This window comes from Zingiber officinale, chromosome 11A (assembly GCF_018446385.1).
Source record: "Zingiber officinale cultivar Zhangliang chromosome 11A, Zo_v1.1, whole genome shotgun sequence".
Classification (NCBI taxonomy): Eukaryota; Viridiplantae; Streptophyta; class Magnoliopsida; order Zingiberales; family Zingiberaceae; genus Zingiber; species Zingiber officinale.
This window is the reverse complement of record NC_056006.1, coordinates 66,616,084-66,636,397: the sequence shown is the minus strand read 5'-3', so window position 1 is coordinate 66,636,397 and position 20,314 is coordinate 66,616,084. Positions and strand designations below refer to the sequence as shown.

The window sequence follows — 20,314 nt, the reverse complement described above, 5'->3', positions numbered from 1 at the left end:
ACAACTAAAGAATTATTATTGAACTATCACACCAATCCCAAATTACATTTTGGGCTCCTTCTTATCATGAGTGTGTTAGTCTCTCTGTGTTTAAGATATAGAATGCCCACTAATTAAATAAGTTACTGACAACTCACTTAATTAATATCTAGCTCCAAGAGTAGTACCACTCAACCTTATCGTAATGTCGGACTAAGTCCACCTGCAGGGTTTACATGACAAACCTTATGAGCTCCTCTTGGGGGCATTATGAACCTAGATTACTGGGGCACAGTTTCCTTCTATAATCAACAACACACACTATAAATAATATCATTTCTCAACTTATCGGGTCTCTTGATTTATCGAACTAAATCTCACCCATTGATAAGTCAAAGAAATAAATACTAGATATATGTACTTGTTATTATATCAGGATTAAGAGTACACACTTCCATAATAACAAAGGTTTTGTTCTTTTATTCAGTCAGTATAAAAAGAACTTATCTTAAATGGTCCTGCTCAATACACTCAGAGTGTTCTAGTGTAATTTTATAGTTAAGACAAACTAATACCAAATTACACTACAACTATTCAATGGTTTGTTCCTTTCCATTTTAGTCGTGAGCTACTGTTTATAATTTATAAGAAATTAATAACATGATCTTCTGTGTGTGACTGTAACGACCCGCCTTCTACTAACTAAGCTGTAAGGTCGATCGTCACATTATGCTGTGCTAAACTATTCCCTGACCACCATTAAATCTAGGTGCGGAAGCTGTACTAACTGAAATTTTGCTAAACTACTGACATTTCTTGGTTCTATACATGCTAAGGGGTGTAAACTAACTATTCATAACATGTTTTACCTTCCCCATGGTCAAGGAACTAAACTTAACATTTTCCCGCTGATATCAGACCTCCCAATCGATCCACCGATCGATTGGAATAGTCGGATCGATCCAGTGATCGATTCAGCCGGCTACTGTATGCGGGACATAGGTTGGATCGATCCAGCACGCTACTATGCTCGGGACGATATTCTGGATCGATCGGCTGATCGATCCAGACTGGTCAATCGATCCAGTGATAGATCCCAGAGCTCTTTGTTCGCAACAGAAATTGCTGGATCGATCGGCTGATCGATCCAGAAGCCTACTGTTCGCGGAACAGATTGCCCAATCGATCAGTTGATCGATTGGGAACCCCCAATCGATCCACCGATCGATTGAGGTTTCTGATTTTGCAGTTAAGCTATGGTTTCAGCACTGTTTCGTGCCTCAATCACATTACAAGTTCCAAAATGACTAGGAAACACTCTACCAGTGATAAATAACATTCTACGTCATAAAAGAAATGTTCTAAGCATAATAGAGTGCATGGTTAACTAATTCATGACCATTAACATACTAAAGTGCAAAATACTAAGACACCGAAAAGTTCTAATGTTTAAAACAATTTGCTAAGTCCCTAAGATCTTCATTCCAAGTTCCTGCCCACACACATCTTCGTAGCATTGCCCTCCAGCCTCCGCTAGTCCATCTTTCCTTTACCTTTATCTGCAGTATAAGGAAAAGAAAGTATCTATAAGCTTTCGCTTAGTAAGAAACCATCTACCTCACTAAAACATGCATACGATGCATTTATGCTTTTAAAATCATGTTGTCAAACATATGTTAAACTTGTCAAAACATGGCATACTGGAATCTTTGAACATGAACACTAAACATGACATACAAAGCAAATCATAAACTATCATGAGTATCAATAAGAAAGAACTGAACTGAAACATAGCTAAGTTAAACTAAAGCTGAACTAGAACTGATTTAGAATGTAATCACATGACTGATTGTGAATTTGGAAAACTAATATCATAATAGATTAAAATACATAATCATGCTGCTAATGGGCCCGGCAACTGTACATGCTATGCGCGCATCCTTAACTAAACCCGGGGTTGCAAATCCCGAATTTAGTAAGGTTTACTAGGTTATCTAAACCTAGGGACCGACTATGGGAGCCCAGCCCAATGGATGTCTAATCCTGTACAGTGCCCCTACTGAAAGTAAAATACTAGATCATAGCTAATTAATCTATCTTGCTTTTACTAGGTTATCTGAACCTAGAGGCGACTGTGGTGCCCACCCATTGGACCGTAGCCCCATATAAGCTGTAGCAAGACTAACTCAACTATTTAAATGCTTCTATTGCATTTACTGAGCTATTAAAAATGTCTACTGTAGTATTTTACTGAGCTAAGCATTTTATCGAACACTTAGTGTGCTCCAACTCTCCTCTCTATTAGGGAGACCACCTCTAGGCACCCGACAACGTCTAGGATCTCCAACTGAAAGGAGAAAACGTGTCTGGCCCATCTAGAGGTGCTCAACTAGATCCCTAAACCTGCGAGGACGGTTAAATACACCCTATGCGTCGAAAAGTCTACATATAGCTAATTTAAAAACATTCAATCGTATGAAAAGCTACTTATACTGCAGGTGAGAGGTTTCTTACCTCCTGTTCGGATTTTCTTACGATTCTAATCGCTAGATTTCCGGAGGAGACGATCCTTTCGACGATCTTCTCGCGTCTATGCGTTCTTCTCGCGGAGGGGAACGTCCACGTGTCGAAGTCATCGCCGGAATTGCCCTTGGAACTGAACCCTTGCTTGTTCTTGTGGTTGGCGCCGAGAGAGGGAGAGGAGAAGTGGGCGGCGGAATTAGGTTGGGGTGGAGAAAAGCTACAATTAAAGAAAATAACTCTTCACTTAATTATTTCCTATTTATATTAAGTGATAATTCCGGCCCAACTCCAACTTAAATAAAATTGTTTCCCTTTCCTTTCAGCACGACCCTGCTGTTGGTGCAACATCCCTCAGGTCAAGGTTGACCTGGTTGACCAAGCTTGAGTCTTTGTTTGGGTTTCGATGTTTGACAATGCAAGGTTGATTGAAGAAGAGTCAAGTAGGTCAAGGATGACCGGATACTTGACTGGGAAGTCCTAGTGAGTGAAGCTAGGCAGGAGGAAAATCCTGGTGAGTGAAGCCAGGTGAGAGACCTAGTGAGTGAAGCTAGGCAATTGGGAAAGTCCTGGTGAGTGAAGCCAGGTGAAAGACCTAGTGAGTGAAGCTAGGCAATTGGGAAAGTCCTGGTGAGTGAAGCCAGGCAAGAGAAATCCAAATGGGTCAAGGTTGACCAAGCATTTGGTGAGAATCCAAGTAGGTCAAAGGGATTGACCGGATACTTGGCACGAGAAAGAAAAGTCCAAGTAGGTCAGAGGGACTGACCGGATACTTGGCAAGAAGAGAAAAGTCCAAGTGGGTCAAAGGGATTGACCAGACACTTGGTGAGAGAGTCCTAGCCGGTCAAGGGTGACCGGATGCTAGGTCTTATGTACCAACAAGTCATGGTTGACTAGATGTTGGTTTAGGGGGCTTTAGACTTGGTTTTGGACAAAAACCAAGGTTTGGATTGATCCGTGGATTGATCCAGCAGGTTTGGATTGATCCGTGGATTGATCCAGCAGGTTTGGATTGATCCGTGGATCGATCCAGATCTGGATCGATCGGTGGATCGATCAGAAGATCCGGATCGATCCGCCGATCGATCCGGCGAGTCCCGCGAAGAACCCCTCGGATCGATCCGTGGATCGATCGAGGTCCCAATCGATCGATGGATCGATTGGGATCCGCCGCCAGCGATAGCGTGGATCGATCCGTGGATCGATCCGGTGAACAGAGCGCCTGCGGATCGATCCGTGGATCGATCCAAAGCCTCCGATCGATTGGGAGCAATCCAATCGATTGGGATTCGACCGTTGGCGTCGTTTATAGCTGTTGGCGTGCGATTCCTTCAGCATCTCTTCACCGATTCAACTCAGATCTTCACCAGCTCCTCCACAGCTCTCTCCAAGCTCGAGATCACCAGTTCTTGAAGGATCTTGGAAGTTCTCCAAGTCAAGAGGCGGATCTATTGCAAGAGGAAGAAGTTAGGGTTAAGGTTTTTATTGCACATCTTGTAAGCTTTTGCTTATCTTGTATTTCCCTTTCTTCTTCTTGTATTGAGAGGGTTGTAGGGCTTCTCCGCCTTTGGTAGTTACCATAAAGGAGTGTTATTCATAGTGGAGGGTGTGTGTGTTGGTGTGGATCCTTGGATTAGTCACCTCTTGTGAGGTGGATACCAAGTAAACCAACCGTGTTAGCGTTGTGTGATTGTTTCTTTGTATTTCCGCTGCACATCTTTGAAGGATCAAGCACCGCCGAGCACCGAGCGAACGCGACGAGCTATTCACCCCCCCCCCCTCTAGCTACTTTTGGTCCTAACACCTGCTGGGTTCACTTGGTTGCCATGGTTCACCATAAGTCATAGGACCCAATAGGTCTCGGGTTCAATCCCCGCTTAAGCTATTTCGTTTTCTATTTATTTTTGCTACTTCCGCTACTCTAAAAATTCCATAAAAATATTCTAAAATTCCAGAAAAATCATAGAATATTTCTAAAATAGCTTTGAGAATTTTTGGGCATTACAGTGACACCACACACCATGTTATCTACAATATAAATTAATTGAACAACTACACTTAGCATATAAATGTAGACATTTGACCAATGTGATTCCTATTTCTAAATAAATGTTTATACAAAAAGCTAGGCTTTTAGTATACACTCTAACAAAGACTAGGTTAGAATCATAGTTGAACATGTGATAACTGCAAGTGCAGCTAGGAAAAAGGAAAGAGCAGAAAGGACCAAAGTCGAGGATTTTGAAGCAGAGGAAGAGGAAATCCTCAAGGAAGAAAATGAATAGGAGGAAGAAGTCTTTTATCAGGTTATTAATATAGTTTGAAAAATATAATTTTTTATGAATTTGTACGAAGATCCTTTTGATTGAAAGTAACAAATTATTAAGTAACCTATGAAATCAATTTATTGAATATTTATCAGCTTCTCTAGTTAATCCAATTCAGATTGGGGAGTGCCTTAGAACTCTGATTAAGACTTTCAAGGCCTCTTTCCTTCCATTCTTTGATGAGCTCTCTCTTTATATTACTCTGATGCTGGTATGCTTGACACACTCTTGCTTATTACTCCAATACCTATGTTTAATACAACAATTTTCTTTTTATCACCATAGTTTGATTTTGAAAATGTTTTTGTGTTGTAATGCTATGTATTTTTTCCTCAATAATTGAATTTTCTTAATAAACATCATGATCTAGTTGAAGTAGAAATGAAGTATATATATTCTTGGAATCACCAAGACACTGAATAGTAAGATTAAAACTGAAGCTTTTTTTGGGACTAATATGTATTTCTGACACAATTATGAAATAATTTATCTTATCATAATTTTTGATCCATGAATTAATATTGTATTATCCTATGAATGGTGAAGTTTTTGCAAACTGCTGGTTGTTAAATACCTTGGAATATGGAATCTGGAATCAACTTCTATGCTATCTACTAATGTTCACTCCCCTTGTTTGAGCTAAACCTCTGTTAAGTTTTACTGATACTGATATTTATTTATCCATAGATACACCTCTATGCACATCATTGTTGCTCATTAGAAGGTTAATTTTGCTATGACTTTATTCTGATAGTTAAACCTTTTTTTGTTGTTGTTTATTGATATTTTTGGACCGTCAACAAAAGTTTCTTATGCTAATTTTTCTACTTGCATGTTGTTCTTGCTCATTAGGTTTAGTTTCTTTTATTTTTCAACTTCATACTACAGTTCCTTGTCACTATTGCTTTGTTTTATGATGCTCTTGGACTAGTAGCAAATAATTCCTTTGTTCTACATTACAAACTTGTAGTTTAGCATGCTCTTTCATTGTCTTTTGTGCAGAAAAAGGATAAAACTGTTGGTGCAGGTAGCACTAACGGTCTAACCCAGGTTTTGATGAATGACAAATAGGTTAAGTTAGTTATGTTGTTGTCTGACACTTTGATCAAGTGTGCAGGAAAAGTCCAGACAGGTCGACGGGCTGACCGGATGTCCGCACGAGTCCAAAGCTAGGTCGAGGTGGCCGGATAGCTAGCGAAGTCCAGCGGTCGACGGGCTGACCGGACGCTTGGCGAGAAGTCCGGCTAGGTCGACGGGCCGGATAGTCGCGAGGTCAGCGGTCGACGGGGCCTGTGGGGCGGTCGGAGTCGATGGTTGGCGAACACGAAGTGCGGCTGGCGGACGGACGTCTGGCGGTAAGTGAGGTAAGTCAGGAGGGAGTAGCGTGAGGACGCGTTCCCGGGAAGGGGACATTAGGCGTCGATCCGGCTTAGATCCATTTCGGATGTCTAAGTCGAGATCGTGACTAGATTCCGGTCTCGGAAAGATGGAATCTAAGTCATACTCTTTTTATTTATTTGTTGAACTTTAACTGTGCTGACAATCTGTGTTGCAGGATATACATTTGCCTCGGACTAACTTTGTTTTGTAGGAAAAAGGAGTTTTCTGGAACAAGGTGGTCCGGGCGCCCGGAGGGGATCCGGGCGCCCGGAAGGTGAATTCTATCCAGCCGAGTCGTCGCCACGTGGAGCATCATGGTTTGTGCAGCTGCGTCACATTCCAGGCGCCTGGAACAGCATATAAAAGAAGCCCCAGACAGGAGCTTCAGAATCAATCAATCAATTAAGCTGAGAACTCTTCTACTGCTAGTCTTGCTGCTCGACGTTCAGTGCGATGCCAACAAAGCTCCGACACTACGCTCCGTTCTTTTCCCTTTTGTCGGTATTTGTTTTTAGTTTTCATTAGCATTCACTGTACGATTCTTTTGTAATCATTATTTCGAATTACTAGTGATTGCCCAACGAAAGTGGTCAAGGACCACGGGCCTTCGAGTAGGAGTCGTCACAGGCTCCGAACGAAGTAAAACAACTGTGTCTATTTTACTTTTCCGCTGCGCTTATACTCTTGTTTTGCGAATCGATATTCACCCCCCCCCTCTATCGAATCTAACGGTCCTACAAAAACACCCGAGGAGAGAAAGATTGACATTTGCATCTTTAATGATGTTACAGAACAATGTTGGGAAATAGCTCTTAGGTATGATTTTCAGTTAATTTATTGTTGTCATGCTTGTTTATGTACAACAACACAAGTATCCAATATTTCTATTTTTCAATTTGGTATATATTATGATACCTACCTTCCTTTCCTTTTAGAAGCATGGAATGATGATAATGCAGATGTTAGGTAGGTGAGGTATCATAATGTACTTGTGCTCTTTCCTATTATATGTACTTGTGCTCTTGCTATCCATTTAGCACATATGTACATAACTTCAATGGAATATGGTTGTTATTTCTAAGTAATCATTTCTAGGCTACTATTTATGGTGTTGGTGTTTATGCTAAATTTGGCAGTTTTGTGTTTCACCTTTTGGTTGGAGGTAGCTTTATATATAAGATGTTTTTTTACATACAAGTTAATGCTTCAATGCTGCTGCTAATAACAATTTGTCCAATATTTCTTTTTGTACAGAGACTCTCTTTAGTTTGAATAATGTGATTGGACATCCTAATGTATTGCAATCAGATAATATAATGCCATATGATAATGCTATTTTAGCACTTGGAAAAATATGCCAATTTCATCGTGATGTTATTGATGCAGCTAAGGTATTGTTATTACTCATTTCTTTGCAATTTTTTTTGGTGTGTGTTTCATGTGCTTTATGATTGTCAATTTTGCTATTTGAAGACTTGTCAAAATATTTCAATTTTCTTTTCTTTATAATTGTGTTGCCCTTCTTTTTTTTGTTCTAGCATTTGGTAATTGTAATTATGAAGATCGGTCGGATAATGGAAGAGTGGAAAGGATAGTGTTACTGGGACTTGAAACATTTGAATAATAGAAGTAGTAGAAGAGATGGAGTTAGTGGGATAATGGAAGGTGGAAGCAGTGGGGTTAGTGGAAGATCAAATCTTCACCCTACCATTATAAATAACCCCACACCTATTGGAGGGAAGATTTGACTATAAGAGAAGACAGAACCCTGGTAGATTTATTTTGGGCAAGGAAGAAGAGCACTGCCATAACAACTTCTAAGGAACGTGTAAGTGGACTTATTACGCAAATTTTGGATTTTTTGAAGTAATATTTTTTATTCTCTAAAAATTTATTTGTTTCACTTCTGAACACTTTTGATTACTGATTACTATTATTTTCATAATTTTGGGCACTAGACTGATCATGAAGTAAAGGTAGAAATACGTATTCTGAACATGTTTGACTTCTGAGTTCTACAATATTTCTGATCTCCGGTCTCTTCTCTAGGATGGATAATTCTAGAGGGCTAATATCAATTAATCCATGAGGAACATGATTTAATTTAAGTGTCAACGTGAAAATCTGTCTAGATTTTTTTTTTGTTATTTTTACTACTACTTCGCAAGAATTTTAGTTTTTGTATTTTATCCCCCGCCCGCTGAGTGATTCCCAAATCACTCATCCCCTTAATTTCATTAGGAGATGTGCAAGGTGATGTCCAAAATGAGTTTAATGCAACATCATTATGGATGTGAATTATATGGAAACAGAAGAACTTGTTATTTCTAAACTTTAAACAAAGTCATACATTGGATGTAATTTAATTACTTGAATAGTCAAAATAGTGTACTATTTGTTGTGAATAGATTTTATGTGATGTTACCATTTGCATACTAACCAAATTGTTTTTAGATTTGGGTTGAAATGCCAATGTTAGTCCCGGGTGATCTCCGATCTTGGGGCATGATATTTAAGTGGTATCAGAGCCAAGTTCTTTTCCCCTAATTGGGTTGCGTAGAGTCCTACTGAGAAGAAAAGAAACCCCAACTTAAAACGACTAAATTTGATTCTATAATTTGACCGAGTTGGATTGGCCAATTGAAACACACTAAGGTAGAATTTTGGGTTTTTTATTTTTACGTGTACAATTTTGGATTTTTGTGTACATGATTTCCACTTCTATTCTTCTAAATGTATGTTAACTAGATTTTATCCATCCTATTTTATTTATTTTTAATTATTTATTTATTTTGTTTCTTTCTTCTTTTATATTCTCACTAGTTTAAATTTTATCCACTTCTATTCATACACATTAACTAGATTTTATCCATTTCGTGACCTTCCTTATCTAGTGATATGTTAATGAGTTTAAAGTCCAATCATTATCCAGTATGTCATGGGATGTTAATGTTGTGAAATCCTTAAAGGGTTATATATACATATGACATATATTAAACATTTGAACCAGTGGCATGGCAGCTTGTTCTCCAATATTTCATGAGAGAACTATATATTTATCCACTCGAGAGAACCGCTACCCATCGGGGCTTTCCCTTTGCGCAAATCCTGCACGAGTGCATCTCCCAAAGATGATACTTTGAGAATCTCTTTTAGGCCCATCTCCTCAAAAGGAGTGTGGAATCGTGCTCGGTGATGTGCTATCGAGGATGGTGGCACAAGTGGTAGGTTTATTGGTTGGATGGGTGACTGTACGAAACCAACCGTTAGTGGAGGAGGAACTGGTTGAAACCCAGTTGGCTCTTTACTCGAGTCCCTCTTTTAGTGTGAGGACACATCCTAGACACAGCTGGATAATGCGGCAATGTACCAGTGGCAGATGTTTGCTGCTGTTGCATCAACCTTTGTGCTTGGGCGGCTACCAGCAACTTGACATCCTCTTGAGATAGGATGATGATGGTGAATCATCCAGCTTCTTCCATCTCTTTTAGATTTAGGTGAAAGTTCTCATAGACAACGCTAAATTTGATCCTGTCTAAAAATTGTGGAGATGACACACTAGGAAAGGTGGCTCTAATGTTGACTTAGAGAAGACACTAATAGGGAGAAACGGTAACGCCTGGCACTCCTTTCGGCTCCTCTTTGTACACACTCGGAAGAGCCAACATAACGTTAGGGAAAAAACTAGGGAAGGGATCCCTAGTGGGTCCTCCAACACTCAAGTGAGTATAGTGGCCAAGCGAAATATAGAGGAGAAGAGCAGTAAACTTGAGTGAGCGTAGTAAAGAATAATGTTGCGTAATAATTTGTAAACAATACCTCACCAACTGTCACGTCCCAGAGGAGTCCCTGCCAGAAGAAATTTCGACAACATTTCCCCTGTACGGGTGACAATATGAAGCATTACTACATACAAAATATACATCTAACCACACTCTTACAGCAATAAAAATTAAAAAACACAACCACCAATAAATCACCCAATTATTACATAAACTATAGGTATGAGAAAACCACTGAAATCGAAAAACCCAATTCAAAACCATCCAAATTGCAAACCTAAGAACCAAAGTTCACAGTTCAAATCTAAAACATCAACAACCACCAAATCCAAGTGAAAGCAGAACCAAAAATCAATTTTTGAATATGAGCCGGGACCAAGCTAATCGGCATCTCCAAGCATCCATGAATCATCTACTGCTACCTGGTGAAAGAAAACCAATTTGCGAGGTGGTGAGTATTGAAACTCAGCGGGTATAGAAAGATAGTGCATGAATATAACGTACAACTAGAAAGTGAGCCAAGAGTATACAGTCTCATAAAGGTATAGCAGACACTAAAATAAAGTCATAATAAATGCTCATACCTGAAACGATATCCTATGCTAGGTATAGTGGTATAGGTGGTACTTACTAAAGTGCTACATGCAGATACTTAGGAAAGGTAATAAGCAAGGTATATACATATTTCCAATGACTAAACATCTACAATGAGAATATATCTCAACCTAAGACAGCATATCAGCATAAGTGAACAACAGCAAGAAGCAACGACAGCATAAACATACCACATCAGCATAAGTAACCAATAATAACATACGTAAACAGCAGCAGCCAAAGCAGGCATAATAACAGCGTATGCACGGATGGTCACCCCGCCCACCTCTCTGCACCATGACCCCTATATGGTCGAGAGGTCGGATCAATGACAACTGTACCACCCAAAGGTCGCCACTCCCGCGAGTGACCGGATGGACAGGTGCTGAGTAGTTAACTAGCTACACAACGAAGGGGGTCCCTGCTGCTCGCAACTCCAGCTACCACTACCACACGTGACCGAGTGCGGCACGACAGGACAAGCGGCATCAACTCCAGTTACCACTCTCCCGAGTGGCCGAGGATGCGGCATGCATGCAATGACATGATGCGAACAATGCAACAGTCATCATATATATATAAGCAGAAACGGGTATGCTACATGAAGCTAGCATGTTTAATATCGTACATAAATAAGCAACAGACAAATCATACAAACATGGTATCTAAAATCTGCTACTGATCATGGACAACAACAAGAGACTGTATAGATATGGAAACGAATATCTCAAAGATCACGTGGAAGTATCAAGCGCAGGAAAAATAAGAGTGGAGTCAAGGTAAACATTCCTTATCCAAAATAATTCATGCACTAAGGTCAAAGTACTAAAAGAAAACAAAGCAAGAAGTACCCGCCTTATATGTAGATCGGATCAAATATCAACTTCGTCACGACACCAGCCTCGATTAAAGTCCTGCGTCAACATACCAATTTTTACCAAATTCGTAAGAATTATATAGCTAAACCAGTATGCGAAACAAGTAACTAATCCGAGCTCATTCATTACCCTCTACTAATCCCCATTATTGTTCTACTCAAACAAATCCAAACCCCCGGCTTTACACTACAACAATTAGGGTTACCAAAACATGAATTTCTTCCCTCAATACCAAAATAACACCGATACAGATTCAATTAACACTAAGTATTCATAACCCAACGCATTACTCTACAATAGTCTCACCTCCGTTGACCCACTGCCAAGAGGTGTTACTGCCGGCACAAGCATAGTTGTGCTGCCCTCTGCCACAGATCCACAACCGAAGTTTCTACAAAGCTAGAAGCAATTGTAATCACTCTAATCATAACACAATCCAAACTAAATCCCACTCCCAGATCATCAGACCAAACTCATGAAGTTGTAGAGGTCTTACCTACTGATTCACGACCGGAAAACAACTGCCGAGGCTCCCCGCCGGTGATACCTGCTGCTGGAAATTTGCAGCCGAACCTTTACGGTGAGGCACTCGATGACAGAACCACGTCACGCGACTCAGATCAAGCGGAGAAGGGCATTTTGTAGGTGAACTCGGTCCCAAGCCGAATCTCTACTGCCCGGCGACGATTCATTGAAGGAAGGGTAGACCGAGAGTGAAGACCAATCCTAGAGCAGAGGAGACGATACTAGGGCACGGAAGAGGGAGATGGTGGCGGCTTCGGCTTCCGGTGAGTACTTGGCATCCGCGATGAGAAAAGGAGGCGGCGGCGCTGCGGCTTCAAGATTGCAAGGGCGTCGTCGGCTGAGGAGAAAAGGAAGGATGGAGGAGCCGGCGATTGAGGAGGGAGCGGAGTCGGGCGGCGGTGAGGAGGAAAAGGGGAAGTTCGGCACCGCGAGGGGGGGAGGGGAAGCTAGGGCATGGGCAAAGGCAAGGGTTTTAGTGCCGAGAGCTTAGGGGAGGAGAGATATTTATACTTAGAACTTAGGTTTTGATAAATCAAAACCTAAGTTTATTCCTCAATCAACTCTCATGTTTGGGGATTCCAAATGGGTTTTTATCGGGTCCGTTAGTACATCCCCTCAAAATATATCATACGAGTTCCGATTAAATCTCATAAAATTTCTAAAAATTCCTGAAAAATCTAATACGATTATTTGTCAAATAACCCTATTTTTTTATTATTTTGTTGTCGTATTTTACATTCTCCCCTACTAATAAAAATTTGGTCCCCAAATTTACTACTAACTCAGGAATCCTTATCTAAGGATAACAACCAAAGAACACACCCATATACTAGTCCATCGTAGTGCCATGATCAAATTCTTAACTAAAAAGGATTAACTCTGTGGGTTATGAGCTCACCATGCTTCTGCTACTCCACACTACTTTCTAGCTAACCGTAATTAAGTCAACTACTTCAGAAACCCATAATCCACTATTAATAGATCCTCCAAATACTCAAGTATCCACCATACAAAAGTTCTAATCCAAAATCCAAGGGTCAATCAACCGTAAGATCATTGAAATCAGATCACCAACTACAAATCACCAAACCCATAACCATCACACAAGTGCTACTCCTTATGTTTCTATCCACCTCAAATACCAAACAATAAATCCTCAAGTCATATATCCACTAATAAAGTATCTGAAAATTAGATATTACCACATTTAAATGTTGTGTAAGAGGATATCCACCTGTAAACCATCCAGAATCCACATATCACAACATATGATCTAACCAATGACTGACACAACACAAATCATACATGGCACAAACAACTAGTCAAGTAACAATAAAGATGTACAATGACATTATACGAACATACCTAATTTGTCATGAATAGGTAGATCAAATCATTTTCTCATATTTAAGATCTCCTTAGTCCACAACATGCACATTTTCTCATACTTAACATTTGTTGAAATTCTGAATCACATGCTTAAATGTTGACCAAACAAAGAATGTGCAGGTTATGATCAGATCTAGGCTAGCTTGATAGCGTACAACCCCAAGCATTTTATTAAAGGGTGGAATGCAACAGAATAGGAAGAATGTATCACCATGTGTATCACATAATTTAAGCAGTAAGACAACAAGAATAACACCATGCGGATCAAAAGTCCCAGAAGGACAATGGTAACTAAGTGGATCAGCAACCCCATGTCAGGACAACTTGTCATAGGGATCTCTGCCCTTATGAGCATTCCGACAGGAGGTGCACAATTCTAAGCTCGACGGTTCAACTTTAATTCTGAAGTGGAAACCATAAAGGTGTGACCACTTATTTAAACATCAACAAATCCAAAAGATAACAACACTAGAGATATACCTTACTTCCTATAGCTTGGAGATGTCCTGCCGTTGCCTGGTCCCAAAACTCAAACGACACATCGAGGAATCAACTTACAAAGGGAAAACAAAACAATCGGAACACCGAAAACCATAAATCGAAACAAGATCAAGATTTCAAAACACAAAACACAGCATTTGACTCGAACCATGCTCTGATACCACTAAATTGGTATCAGATTAACTCAAAAATCCAAAACACTAAAAACAAATCGCAACATCGGAAACATAAAAAATGAACGCCGCTACTCACCACCACTAAGTTGTCACGCCCGAGAGGAGTCAGAAGAAATTTCGACAACATTTCAGACGTGACAATATGAAGCAATTACATACAATATACTACACCACACTCGTTGGAACATATACACAATAGATGAAAACAACACAACCACGCTAGTTATATACTCGACCTTACTCCTTTTGGACAAAATGAATTTAAACAGTGAAGAAAGCGAAAAACCCACAAATTTGCAAAGTTATCAAAACATCACAAATACCAAACACACCAAGTATCAAAACATAGTTCTCACAACACCAAATCCAACGAATCTGAAATACAAATAGAGAAAGCAACCAAAATCAATTTTTCGTAGGACCAGGGGCTGAGCAATAATCATCTCTCAAGCATCCATTATCTGCGCGAGAAAACCAATTTGGTGAGTATTGAAACATTGGGTATAGAAAGATAGTGCATGAATATAACGCATAACTAGAAAGTGAGCCAAGGTAGTATACAATCAGGTATAGCGTACACTAAGACACTAAAATAAAGCCATAATAAATGCTCATACAACCATATCCTATGCTAGGTATAGTAGGTCGAGGCGGTACTAAAGTGCTGATCTGCTCATACTACAGAGGTAATAAGCAAGGTATATACATATTTCCAATGACTAAACATCTATAATGAGAATATATCTCAACCTAAGACAGCATATCAGCATAAGTGAACAACAGCAAGAAGCAATGGCAGCATAAACATACCACATCAGCATAAGTAAGCAATAATAACATACGTAAACAGCAGCAGCCAAAGTAGGCATAATAACAGCGTATGCACGGATGGTCACCCCGCCCACCTCTCTGCACCATGACCCCTGTATGGTCGAGAGGCCGGATCAATGACAACTGTACCACCCAAAGGCCGCCACTCCCGCGAGTGACCGGATGGACAGGTGCTGAGTAGCTAACTAGCTACACAACGAAGGGGGTCCCTGCTGCTCGCAACTCCAGCTACCACTACCACACGTGGCCGAGTGCGGTACGACAGGACAAGCGGCATCAACTCCAGCTACCACTCTCCCGAGTGGCTGAGGATGCGGCATGCATGCAATGACATGATGCGAACAATGCAACAGTCATCATATATATATAAGCAGAAACGGGTATGCTACATGAAGCCAGCATGCTTAATATCGTACATAAATAAGCAACAGACAAAGCATACAAACATGGTATCTAAAATCTGCTACTGATCATGGACAACAACAAGAGACTGTATAGATATGGAAACGAATATCTCAAAGATCACATGGAAGTATCAAGCGCAGGAAAAATAAGAGTGGAGTCAAGGTAAACATTCCTTATCCAAAATAATTCATGCACTAAGGTCAAAGTACTAAAAGAAAACAAAGCAAGAAGTACCCGCCTTATATGTAGATCGGATCAAATATCAACTTCGTCACGACACCAGCCTCGATTAAAGTCCTGCGTCAACATACCAATTTTTACCAAATTCGTAAGAATTATATAGCTAAACCAGTATGCGAAACAAGTAACTAATCCGAGCTCATTCAATACCCTCTACTAATCCCCATTATTGTTCTACTCAAACAAATCCAAACCCCCGGCTTTACACTACAACAATTAGGGTTACCAAAACATGAATTTCTTCCCTCAATACCAAAATAACACCGATACAGATTCAATTAACACTAAGTATTCATAACCCAACGCATTACTCTACAATAGTCTCACCTCGGTTGACCCACTGCCAGGAGGTGTTACTGTCGGCACAAGCACAGTGGTGCTGCCCTCTGCCACAGATCCACAACCAAAGTTTCTACAAAGCTAGAAGCAATTGTAATCACTCTAATCATAACACAATCCAAACTAAATCCCACTCCCAGATCATCAGACCAAACTCATGAAGTTGTAGAGGTCTTACCTACTGATTCACGACCGGAAAACAACTGCTGAGGCTCCCCGCCGGTGATACCTGCTGCTGGAAATTTGCAGCGAACCTTTATGGTGAGGCACTCGATGACAGAACCACCTCACGCGGCTCAGATCAAGCGGAGAAGGGAATTTTGTAGGTGAACTCGGTCCCAAGCCGAATCTCTACTGCCCGGCGGTGATTCATTGAAGGAAGGGTAGACCGAGAGTGAAGACCAATCCTAGAGCAGAGGAGACGATACTAGGGCACGGAAGAGGGAGATGGTGGCGGCTTCACCTTCCGGTGAGTACTTGGCATCCGCGATGAGAAAAGGAGGCGGGGGCGCTGCGGCTTCAAGATTGCAAGGGCGTCGTCGGCTGAGGAGAAAAGGAAGGATGGAGGGGCCGGCGATTGAGGAGGGAGCGGAGTCGGGCGGCGGTGAGGAGGAAAAGGGGAAGTTCGGCACCGCGAGGGGGGGAGGGGAAGCTAGGGCATGGGCAAAGGCAAGGGTTTTAGTGCCGAGAGCTTAGGGGAGGAGAGATATTTATACTTAGAACTTAGGTTGTGATAAATCAAAACCTAAGTTTATTCCTCAATCAACTCCCATGTTTGGGGATTCCAAACGGGTTTTTATCGGGTCCGTTAGTGCATCCCCTCAAAATATATCATACGAGTTCCGATTAAATCCCAGAAAATTTCTAAAAATTCCTGAAAAATCTAATACGATTATTTGTCAAATAACCCTATTTTTTTATTATTTTGTTGTCGTATTTTACACCAACGGAGAGAGCCCCCATTTATATCACCTCTCATAACCTCCACAATAATGAGGCGATAAGGAATATTTGATGTCAAAAGATGTCAGATAATAGAAGGTGTACAGTCTAAAATTTATACAGTTATCCTCCAAGGAATCTTTTGTTATATGTATATGAATAATCTCGTGTAACTTCCACGATAATGATAGAAGTTGCATAGTCATCTTCGTAAGAAGGTTCCATTGAATGCATATGTTGTAACTGAAGAAAATTCTCTAACAAATAGTTGTTGCTCTCTGATAGGTGGTTGTGATTCTCTAATAATGTTGTCCCCTGAATATATCTCGACCGGACCTTTAACTGACCGGCTGTATATTATGCTGGTAGATTAATATGTACGTAGGGTACTGAGTCCCATAATACCATCCAGCCTATAGGCCGCTCGACTATATTCTATGTGACTCTGGGATCTGATATTGAAACAGGGAGCCAAGTGTTGGTGCGGGTAGCACTAACGGTCTAACCTAGGTTTTGATGAATGACAAATAGGTTAAGTTAGTTTTGTTGTTGTCTGACACTTTGATCAAGTGTGCAGGAGAAGTCCAGACAGGTCGACGGATGTATGGCTCGGCTAGGTCGGATGTGGGATGGTGGCGAAGTCAAGTCCGGACCTATAAGGGGTCGTGACTGGGTTGACGGGCTGACCGGACGTCTGGCAGGTAAGTGAGGTAAGTCACTGGAGGGGAGTGACTGCGAGGACACTTTCCCGAAAGGGAACATTAGGCGTCGATCCGGCTTAGATCCATTTCGGATGTCTAAGTCGAGATCGTGACTAGATTCCGGTCTCAGAAAGACGGAATCTAAGTCATACTATTTGTGCTAATTCATACTATTATAAAATGTGCTAACAAACTATTTTCCAGGAAACATATTGCCTCGGACTAACTTTGTTTTGCAGGAAAAGGGAGTTTTCTGGAACAAGCGGCACGTGGAGCATCTCAGTTTGAGCAGCTACGTCACATTCCAGGCGCCCGGAAGGAATCCAGGCGCCCGGAGCAACATATAAAAGAAGCCCCAGGAAGGAGCTTCAGAAATAGATCTGAGAACTCCTCTACTGCTGGTCCTGCTGCTCTACGTTCTTGCGACGCCAACAAGCTCCGACAAAGTGCTCCTTCGGGTTTTAGTTAATTTCCTTGTCGGTATTTTTTCACTAGCATTTCCTGTACTTATTTTGTAACTATATTCGAATTGATAGTGATTGCCCAACGAAAGTGGTCAAGGACCACGGGCCTTCGAGTAGGAGTCGTCACGGTCCTACAAGTGGTATCAGAGCAGGTACCGCTCTGATTTGGTGCAACCACCAATCAGACTGGGGGTGAAACATTTCCTTTGTTTTTTTATTCCTCTTAAAATTTTTTTTTTCTAATTCTAAACTGGTATATCATTTTTTTTTGCAATTAAATCTAAATTGGTGCAACACCAATCTAGATTTGTCTACTATTTTTTGCGTCCCGCACTACTAATCCAAGACCAAGTCTTGGGATTTTTTTGTCTCTTTTCTTTCGTCTGTACGCAGGACTAAAATGTCTCAGACAGAAGGATTCAGCACAGTACGCCCTCCACTCTTCAACGGGGACGATTTTCCGTACTGGAAAAAGCGGATGGAGGTTTACCTCAAGACAGACTTCGACCAGTGGATGAGCATTACGAGACCCTACAAAATTCCAGAAGACAACTCCGGGAATTTACTGGATCCTGAAGAAAAAGGCATCAACAGAAAATAAAGCGATCAACACTCTACAGTGCGGATTAACAAGAGAAGAACTAAACAGAGTCGGTCCACACAAAAACGCTAAAGAACTGTGGGACAAATTGATCGAGCTGCACGAGGGAACGAGCGACGCCAAGGTAACAAAACGAGACCTGCTTTTAAATAAAATTTTTAATATAAAAATGCAGGAAGGAGAAACGGCGAATCAGCTCCACGCGAGGATCAAGGACATCCTCAACGGGCTTCATGCGATAGGCCACCAAATAAGGTACGCATTAAACGCCTTTCCACGTAATAGTTTGTGGGCATCAATAGTGGATGCCTACAAAATTTCAAAAAATCTTTCTAAGTTAAAATTAGATGAGCTTTTCTGTAAATTAGAATTACATGAACAAACTAATGCTGGAGCCAAGAAAGGTATAGCTTTATTTGCAGGTTCCACCAAAGAAAAGAAAAAGCAAGCCTGAATTTGAAGAAGATTCCGACCAAGACTCCGAAGATGAAGAACACCTGGTGAACTTGGTAAGAAAAATGTTCACCAGGAGAAAGAGGAGCTTCAGTAAAAAGGACCTTCAAAAGATCAGCTCTCCCACAGAACAAAGGAACGTTACTTGCACTGAAGTTCGACAAACCAAAGCCAACCAAAAAGAAGGCACTCAAAGCAACGTGGGGCGACTCCTCGGACGAATCGGAGGAAGAAGAATAGAAACATCGAGCCACATCGCATGGCCTGGTGAAAGGGCAGTCGGAAGATGAATCAGTGCGAACCCGAAACAAGCCATGAGTCGTACTCATTGTTGGGATTATTCGTACTCGGCTAGGGGGTGTGAATAGCCCCAATTCTCGCGTTCTTCCCTGAGTTAGGGTTAGTCGCGGAAATACAAGCGGGGAGAAAAACAAACCGATGTGAGAGGTTGGGAGATGAACTCCTACTCCTCGTGTGTTAAAGTAAGGTGGAGCGAAACCTACCAATCCGTTGGTGGATGAGTCCCAGGGAGACTAAATATGAGCTCCTTATGGGTGGAGAAACTCGCCACAACTACTTCTTACAAGATGAAGATACAGATACAAATACAAGAGAAGCAAGAATACAATGAAATGTAAACGCCTTGCCTTCTTGCTTCATTGAAGAAACACTTGACTTCTCGGGCGTAACCAATGACGGCTCGGTCGAGTCGGTAGAAGGAAAATTTCGCATGAAGCTTCGAGAAAAGAGCTTAAAAGCTCAAACACCAAGAGCATTTCTGTGTGAGAGAGAAGAGAAAGAAGCTGTGCAGAAGATGCCTCGTCTCCCTTTTATACACTGCGAAAAGCTTGACGAAAAAGCGGCCGTTGGGTACCGCGCTAGAATCTGATCGTGCAGCGGACGATGAGCCCTGCGCTTCGGTCCCGAACCGATCAGTGGTACAAGCAATGCAATAAATACTCTATCGATGCGTAGGCCGTCGAGCCATTTAGATCGGTCACGAACCGTCAACAGCTCTTCCTTCCTGCCAGTTTCGCCCTTGTCGGTTGGGACTTTCTCTTCTTTGGCTTCACTCACGGGACTTTCCAAGCCTAACATCCCGATTGGTTTTCCCGCTGCTATAGCTTCCTCACAGGACTTTCCACCTTTCCTTCCAGTTAGGACTTCCCTTGCACAGCTACTCACGGGACTTCCCTTTCACCTAGCTTCCACTCCTAAGTTTTCTGGTTTCCTCCTTGAGGATTTCCATTGCTGGCTTCACTCACAGGACTTTCACAGCCAAACTCA

The 20,314-nt window shown here is 41.3% G+C and overlaps 1 long non-coding RNA gene and 1 pseudogene across 1 annotated transcript; one reads left to right on the top strand and one right to left on the bottom strand.

The window, feature by feature from the left end:
• LOC122031430 overlaps positions 1 to 7,801 on the top strand; it is a 38,311-nt pseudogene extending 30,510 nt beyond the window's left edge.
• A 7,722-nt stretch (positions 7,802 to 15,523) lies between these two features.
• Positions 15,524 to 16,321, bottom strand: LOC122032384. The gene is made up of 3 exons (XR_006126059.1): positions 16,045 to 16,321; positions 15,855 to 15,947; positions 15,524 to 15,584 (listed from the first exon to the last, which is right to left on the bottom strand). It is a non-coding gene; the product is annotated as an uncharacterized LOC122032384 (long non-coding RNA).
• Between the last annotated feature and the right edge of the window lie 3,993 nt (positions 16,322 to 20,314).